Source organism: Oncorhynchus masou, chromosome 20 (assembly GCF_036934945.1).
Source record: "Oncorhynchus masou masou isolate Uvic2021 chromosome 20, UVic_Omas_1.1, whole genome shotgun sequence".
NCBI lineage: Eukaryota > Metazoa > Chordata > Actinopteri > Salmoniformes > Salmonidae > Oncorhynchus > Oncorhynchus masou.
In genome coordinates, this window is record NC_088231.1 from 21,066,648 (window position 1) to 21,074,147 (window position 7,500).

Sequence of the window (7,500 nt, forward strand, 5' to 3'; positions counted from 1 at the left end):
GTGTGTATGTGATTCGTGTGTGTGTGTGTGTGTGTGTGTGTGTGTGTGTGTGTGTGTGTGTGTGTGTGTGTGTGTGTGTGTGTGTGTGTGTGTGTGTGTGCGTGCGTGCGTGCCTTGTGCGTGCGTGTGTGCGTGTGTGTGTGTGTGTGTGGGTGTGTGTGCATGCATGCCATACCTGTGTGTATGTGATTCGTGTGTGTGTGTGTGTGTGTGTGTGTGGGTGTGTGTGCATGCATGCCATACCTGTGTGTATGTGATTCGTGTGTGTGTGTGTGTGTGTGTGTGTGTGTGTGTGTGCGTGCGTGCGTGCGTGCGTGTGTGTGTGTGTGTGTGTGTGTAGTTTAGCTGACAAAGTCACTATGAGAGGAACTCTGGGGCAGAAGTCAAATGTTAAACTACTGCTGCCACATCTGCTGTCTTTGCCAGGACTGGAGTGTGTGTGTGTGTGTGTGTGTGTGTGTGTGTGTGTGTGTGTGTGTGTGTGTGTGTGTGTGTGTGTGTGTGTGTGTGTGTGTGTGTGTGTGTGTGTGTGTGTGTGTGTGTGTGTGTGTGTGTGTGTGTGTGTGTGTGTGTGTGTGTGTTTATGTGTGTGTTTATGTGTTTGTGTGTTTATGTGTGTGTTTATGTGTGTGTTTATGTGTGTGTTTATGTCTGTGTGTGTTTATGTGTGTTTATGTGTGTGTGTGTGTGTGTGTTTATGTGTGTTTATGTGTGTGTTTATGTGTGTTTATGTGTGTGTTTATGTGTGTTTATGTGTGTGTGTGTTTATGTGTGTGTGTGTTTATGTGTGTGTTTATGTGTGTGTGTGTTTATGTGTGTGTTTATGTGTGTGTGTGTGTGTGTGTTTATGTGTGTGTTTATGTGTGTGTTTATGTGTTTGTGTGTTTATGCGTGTGTGTGTGTGTGTGTGTGTGTGTGTGTGTGTTTATGTGTGTTTATATGTGTGTTTATGTGTGTGTGTGTGTGTGTGTGTGTGTGTGTGTGTGTGTGTGTGTGTGTGTGTGTGTGTGTGTGTGTGTGTGTGTTTATATGTGTGTTTATGTGTGTGTGTGTGTTTTATGTGTGTGTGTGTGTGTGTGTGTGTGTGTGTGTGTGTGTGTGTGTGTGTGTGTGTGTGTGTGTGTTTATGTGTGTTTATGTGTGTTTATGTGTGTTTATGTGTGTTTATGTGTGTGTGTGTGTTCACTCATATCAGGCAGTACAATGATATAATTACAGATGAATTTCCCATAATGCCATAATGAGCCAATCACAAAGCCTGATTTCAGGTGATGATGTTGCGGAGTCGTTTGAATGATTCCATTTGATAAATATGGTGTTGTTTCTCACCGATGGTGTAAACACTGAAGATAGCGAGCTATATAGATGGATGGACGGACGGGAAGTACAGTTCCCGCTCAGCCCAGTCAAAACTGTTCGCTGCTCTGGCCCCCCAATGGTGGAACAAACTCCCTCACGACGCCAGGACAGCGGAGTCAATCACCACCTTCTGGAGACACCTGAAACCCCACCTCTTCAAGGAATATCTAGGATAGGATAAGTAATCCTTCTCACCACCCCCCCTTAATGATTTAGATGCACTATTGTAAAGTGACTGTTCCACTGGATGTCAGAAGGTGAATTCACCAATTTGTAAGTCGCTCTGGATAAGAGCGTCTGCTAAATGACTTAAATGTAAATGTAAATGGAAGGAAAGGGACAATTCACTGTTAGTTCCTGTTTAGTCTGTGTTCTTTAACATAGATGTCCATGTTAGTTCCTGTTTTGTCTGTGTTCTTTAACATAGATGTCACTTTTAGTTCCTGTTTAGTCTGTGTTCTTTAACATAGATGTCACTGTTAGTTCCTGTTTAGTCTGTGTTCTTTAACATAGATGTCCATGTTAGTTCCTGTTTTGTCTGTGTTCTTTAACATAGATGTCACTTTTAGTTCCTGTTTAGTCTGTGTTCTTTAACATAGATGTCACTTTTAGTTCCTGTTTAGTCTGTGTTCTTTAACATAGATGTCACTTTTAGTTCCTGTTTAGTCTGTGTTCTTTAACATAGATGTCACTTTTAGTTCCTGTTTAGTCTGTGTTCTTTAACATAGATGTCACTTTTAGTTCCAGTTTAGTCTGTGTTCTTTAACATAGATGTCACTGTTAGTTCCTGTTTAGTCTGTGTTCTTTAACATAAATGTCCATGTTAGTTCCTGTTTTGTCTGTGTTCTTTAACATAGATGTCACTTTTAGTTCCTGTTTAGTCTGTGTTCTTTAACATAGATGTCACTTTTAGTTCCTGTTTAGTCTGTGTTCTTTAACATAGATGTCACTTTTAGTTCCTGTTTAGTCTGTGTTCTTTAACATAGATGTCACTTTTAGTTCCTGTTTAGTCTGTGTTCTTTAACATAGATGTCACTTTTAGTTCCAGTTTAGTCTGTGTTCTTTAACATAGATGTCACTTTTAGTTCCTCCCTCCTCCCTCCTCTCTTCTTCTTCCCCCTCCCTCCTCCTTACTCCATCCTCTCTTCTTCCTCCCCTTTCCTCCTCTCTCCTCTCTTCTTCCTCCTCCTCCTTCCTCCCTCCTCTCTCTTCTTCTTCCCCCTCCCTCCCCCTTCCTCCCTCCTCTCTTCTTCCTCCCCTTTCCTCCTCTCTCCTCTCTTCTTCCTCCTCCCTCCCCCTTCCTCCCTCCTCTCTCCTTCCTCCCCTTCCCTCCTCTCCCTTCTCTCTTCTTCCTCCTTCCTTCCCTCTGTCTCTTTTCTCTATTTACCTCCTTCATCTTATTTTCACTCTTTCCAAGTTCAACCCGTCGAGAGTCGCTGCAGCCAATGCAGATGTGGAGAGAGGTAGATAGGGAAGAGGGGGTTAGGGGGTTAGGGGAGAGAGGTAGATAGGGAAGAGGGGGTTAGGGGGTTAGGGGAGAGAGGTAGATAGGGAAGAGGGGGTTAGGGGGTTAGGGGAGAGAGGTAGATAGGGAAGAGGGGGTTAGGGGGTTAGGGGAGAGAGGTAGATAGAGAAGAGGGGGTTAGGGGGTTAGGGGAGAGAGGTAGATAGGGAAGAGGGGGTTAGGGGGTTAGGGGAGAGAGGTAGATAGGGAAGAGGGGGTTAGGGGGTTAGGGGAGACAGAAGAGCGAGAGATGAGAGAAAGTGAGAGACAGGAGAGAGGGAGATGAGAGAAACAGAAGAGAGAGAGAGATTTACAGGAGGAAGAGAGACTGCGGTAAGAGACTGGGGTTAGTAATGAGACGATAGCTCATCCTCCCTGTGTGTGTGTGTGTGTGTGTCCTATTAGCGAGTGCCTCACACTGGCTGAGTTATGAGGTCTATTTTTTATCGGCGGGGTGACAGCAGATGCTCAGGGAGAACGGTGCACCCACTCACACACCAGTCACGCATTTATGTTCACACACACACACACACACACACACACACACACACACACACACACACACACACACACACACACACACACACACACACACACACACACACACAACAGACACACACACACACACAACAGACACACACACACACACACACACACACACAGACACAACAGACACACACACACACACACAGACACAACAAACACACACACACACACACACACACAGACACACACACACACACACACACACACAGACACAACAGACACACACACACACACACACAGACACAACAGACACAACAGACACACACACACACACACACACACACAGACACTTGACACTCAGCCACAACAGACACACACCACGCACACAGACACAACAGACACACACACACACAGACACAACAGACACACACACACACACACACAGACACAACAGACACACATACACACACACACACAGACACAACAGACACACACACACACACACAGACAGACACAACAGACACACACACACACACACACACAGACACAACAGACACACACACACACACACACACACACAGACACTTGACACTCAGCCACAACAGACACACACACACACACACACACACACACACACACACACACACACACACACACACACACACACACACACAGACACAACAGACACAACAACAGACACACACACCACGGCCGAGACTAAAGCAGAGACACAGATATATACATACAGCTGATGAACTGTGGAAGGCCTATCTATAGATATCTGAACAGCCTCAGCTGATGAACTGTGGAAGGCCTATCTATAGATATCTGACCAGCCTCAGCTGATGAACTGTGGAAGGCCTATCTATAGATATCTGAACAGCCTCAGCTGATGAACTGTGGAAGGCCTATCTATAGATATCTGAACAGCCTCAGCTGATGAACTGTGGAAGGCCTATCTATAGATATCTGAACAGCCTCAGCTGATGAACTGTGGAAGGCCTAATTATAGATATCTGACCAGCCTCAGCTGATGAACTGTGGAAGGCCTATCTATAGATATCTGAACAGCCTCAGCTGATGAACTGTGGAAGGCCTATCTATAGATATCTGAACAGCCTCAGCTGATGAACTGTGGAAGGCCTATCTATAGATATCTGACCAGCCTCAGCTGATGAACTGTGGAAGGCCTATCTATAGATATCTGAACAGCCTCAGCTGATGAACTGTGGAAGGCCTATCTATAGATATCTGACCAGCCTCAGCTGATGAACTGTGGAAGGCCCATCTATAGATATCTGAACAGCCTCAGCTGATAAACTGTGGAAGGCCTATCTATAGATATCTGAACAGTCTCAGCTGATGAACTGTGGAAGGACTATCTATAGATATCTGAACAGCCTCAGCTGAGGAACTGTGGAAGGCCTATCTATAGATATCTGAACAGCCTCAGCTGATGAACTGTGGAAGGCCCATCTATAGATAAGATATCTGACCAGCCTCAGCTGATGAACTGTGGAAGGCCTATCTAGAGATATCTGAACAGCCTCAGCTGATGAACTGTGGAAGGCCTATCTATAGATATCTGAACAGCCTCAGCTGAGGAACTGTGGAAGGCCCATCTATAGATATCTGAACAGCCTCAGCTGATGAACTGTGGAAGGCCTATCTATAGATATCTGAACAGCCTCAGCTGATGAACTGTGGAAGGCCTATCTATAGATATCTGAACAGCCTCAGCTGATGAACTGTGGAAGGCCTATCTATAGATATCTGAACAGCCTCAGCTGATGAACTGTGGAAGGCCTATCTATAGATATCTGACCAGCCTCAGCTGAGGAACTGTGGAAGGCCTATCTATAGATATCTGAACAGCCTCAGCTGATGAACTGTGGAAGGCCTATCTATAGATATCTGAACAGCCTCAGCTGATGAACTGTGGAAGGCCTATCTATAGATATCTGAACAGCCTCAGCTGATGAACTGTGGAAGGCCCATCTATAGATATCTGAACAGCCTCAGCTGATGAACTGTGGAAGGCCTATCTATAGATATCTGAACAGCCTCAGCTGATGAACTGTGGAAGGCCCATCTATAGATATCTGAACAGCCTCAGCTGATGAACTGTGGAAGGCCTATCTAGAGATATCTGAACAGCCTCAGCTGATGAACTGTGGAAGGCCCATCTATAGATATCTGAACAGCCTCAGCTGATGAACTGTGGGAGGCCTATCTATAGATAAGATATCTGAACAGCCTCAGCTGATGAACTGTGGAAGGCCTATCTATAGATATCTGAACAGCCTCAGCTGATAAACTGTGGAAGGCCTATCTATAGATATCTGAACAGCCTCAGCTGATGAACTGTGGAAGGCCTATCTATAGATATCTGAACAGCCTCAGCTGATGAACTGTGGAAGGACTATCTATAGATAAGATATCTGAACAGCCTCAGCTGATGAACTGTGGAAGGCCCATCTATAGATATCTGACCAGCCTCAGCTGATGAACTGTGGAAGGCCTATCTATAGATATCTGAACAGCCTCAGCTGATGAACTGTGGAAGGCCTATCTATAGATATCTGAACAGCCTCAGCTGATGAACTGTGGAAGGCCCATCTATAGATATCTGAACAGCCTCAGCTGATGAACTGTGGAAGGCCTATCTATAGATAAGATATCTGAACAGCCTCAGCTGATGAACTGTGGAAGGACTATCTATAGATAAGATATCTGAACAGCCTCAGCTGATGAACTGTGGAAGGCCTATCTATAGATATCTGACCAGCCTCAGCTGATGAACTGTGGAAGGCCTATCTATAGATATCTGAACAGCCTCAGCTGATGAACTGTGGAAGGCCTATCTATAGATATCTGAACAGCCTCAGCTGATGAACTGTGGAAGGCCTATCTATAGATATCTGAACAGCCTCAGCTGATGAACTGTGGAAGGCCCATCTATAGATAAGATATCTGAACAGCCTCAGCTGATGAACTGTGGAAGGCCCATCTATAGATATCTGAACAGCCTCAGCTGATAAACTGTGGAAGGCCTATCTATAGATATCTGAACAGCCTCAGCTGAGGAACTGTGGAAGGCCTATCTATAGATATCTGAACAGCCTCAGCTGAGGAACTGTGGAAGGCCTATCTATAGATATCTGACCTCAAACCCCCTTTTAATACAGAGGTTAGTCTTCATCCTACTGGTATTATAATATAGAGGTTAGTCTTCATTCTACTGGTATTATAGTAGTCTTCATTCTACTGGTATTATAATACAGAGGTTAGTCTTCATTCTACTGGTATTATACTACAGAGGTTAGTCTTCATTCTACTGGTATTATAATACAGAGGTTAGTCTTCATTCTACTGGTATTATAGTAGTCTTCATTCTACTGGTATTATACTACAGAGGTTAGTCTTCATTCTACTGGTATTATAATACAGAGGTTAGTCTTCATTCTACTGGTATTATACTACAGAGGTTAGTCTTCATTCTACTGGTATTATAGTAGTCTTCATTCTACTGGTATTATAATACAGAGGTTAGTCTTCATTCTACTGGTATTATACTACAGAGGTTAGTCTTCATCCTACTGGTATTATACTACAGAGGTTAGTCTTCATTCTACTGGTATTATAATACAGAGGTTAGTCTTCATCCTACTGGTATTATAATACAGAGGTTAGTCTTCATTCTACTGGTATTATAATACAGAGGTTAGTCTTCATTCTACTGGTATTATAGTACAGAGGTTAGTCTTCATAATCAGGTATCTCAATGATTTTGTCTCCTCTCCCCCTTCCTCTCCTCCCCCCCTCATTCTCCTCTCTCCCCTTTCTGTCTTCTCCCCCTTTCTCTCTTCTCCCCCCTTTCTCTCTTCTTCTCCCTCTGCCCCCCTCTCTCCCCCCCACTCCCTCTCTCTCTCTCTCTCTCTCTCTCTCTCTCTCTCTCTGTCTCTCTCTCTCTCATGTTCTCTAGCTCAGCAGTAGTTATCTACCATGTATTTTTTAAAGTAGGGCACTGCTGAGTAACATCTAGCAGCTAGAAATGATTATTCATGATGTCACCACCCACCTAGGACACAATACTATCTCACTACAACACACACACACCTTACCACACACATACCACACACACCACACAC

General features: G+C 44.4%; 1 protein-coding gene across 1 annotated transcript in view; it reads left to right on the top strand.

Annotated features, from left to right (window-relative positions):
• The window catches only part of LOC135506583 (receptor-type tyrosine-protein phosphatase delta-like), a 354,431-nt gene that overhangs the window by 58,091 nt on the left and 288,840 nt on the right, over positions 1 to 7,500 (top strand). The window lies entirely within an intron of this gene.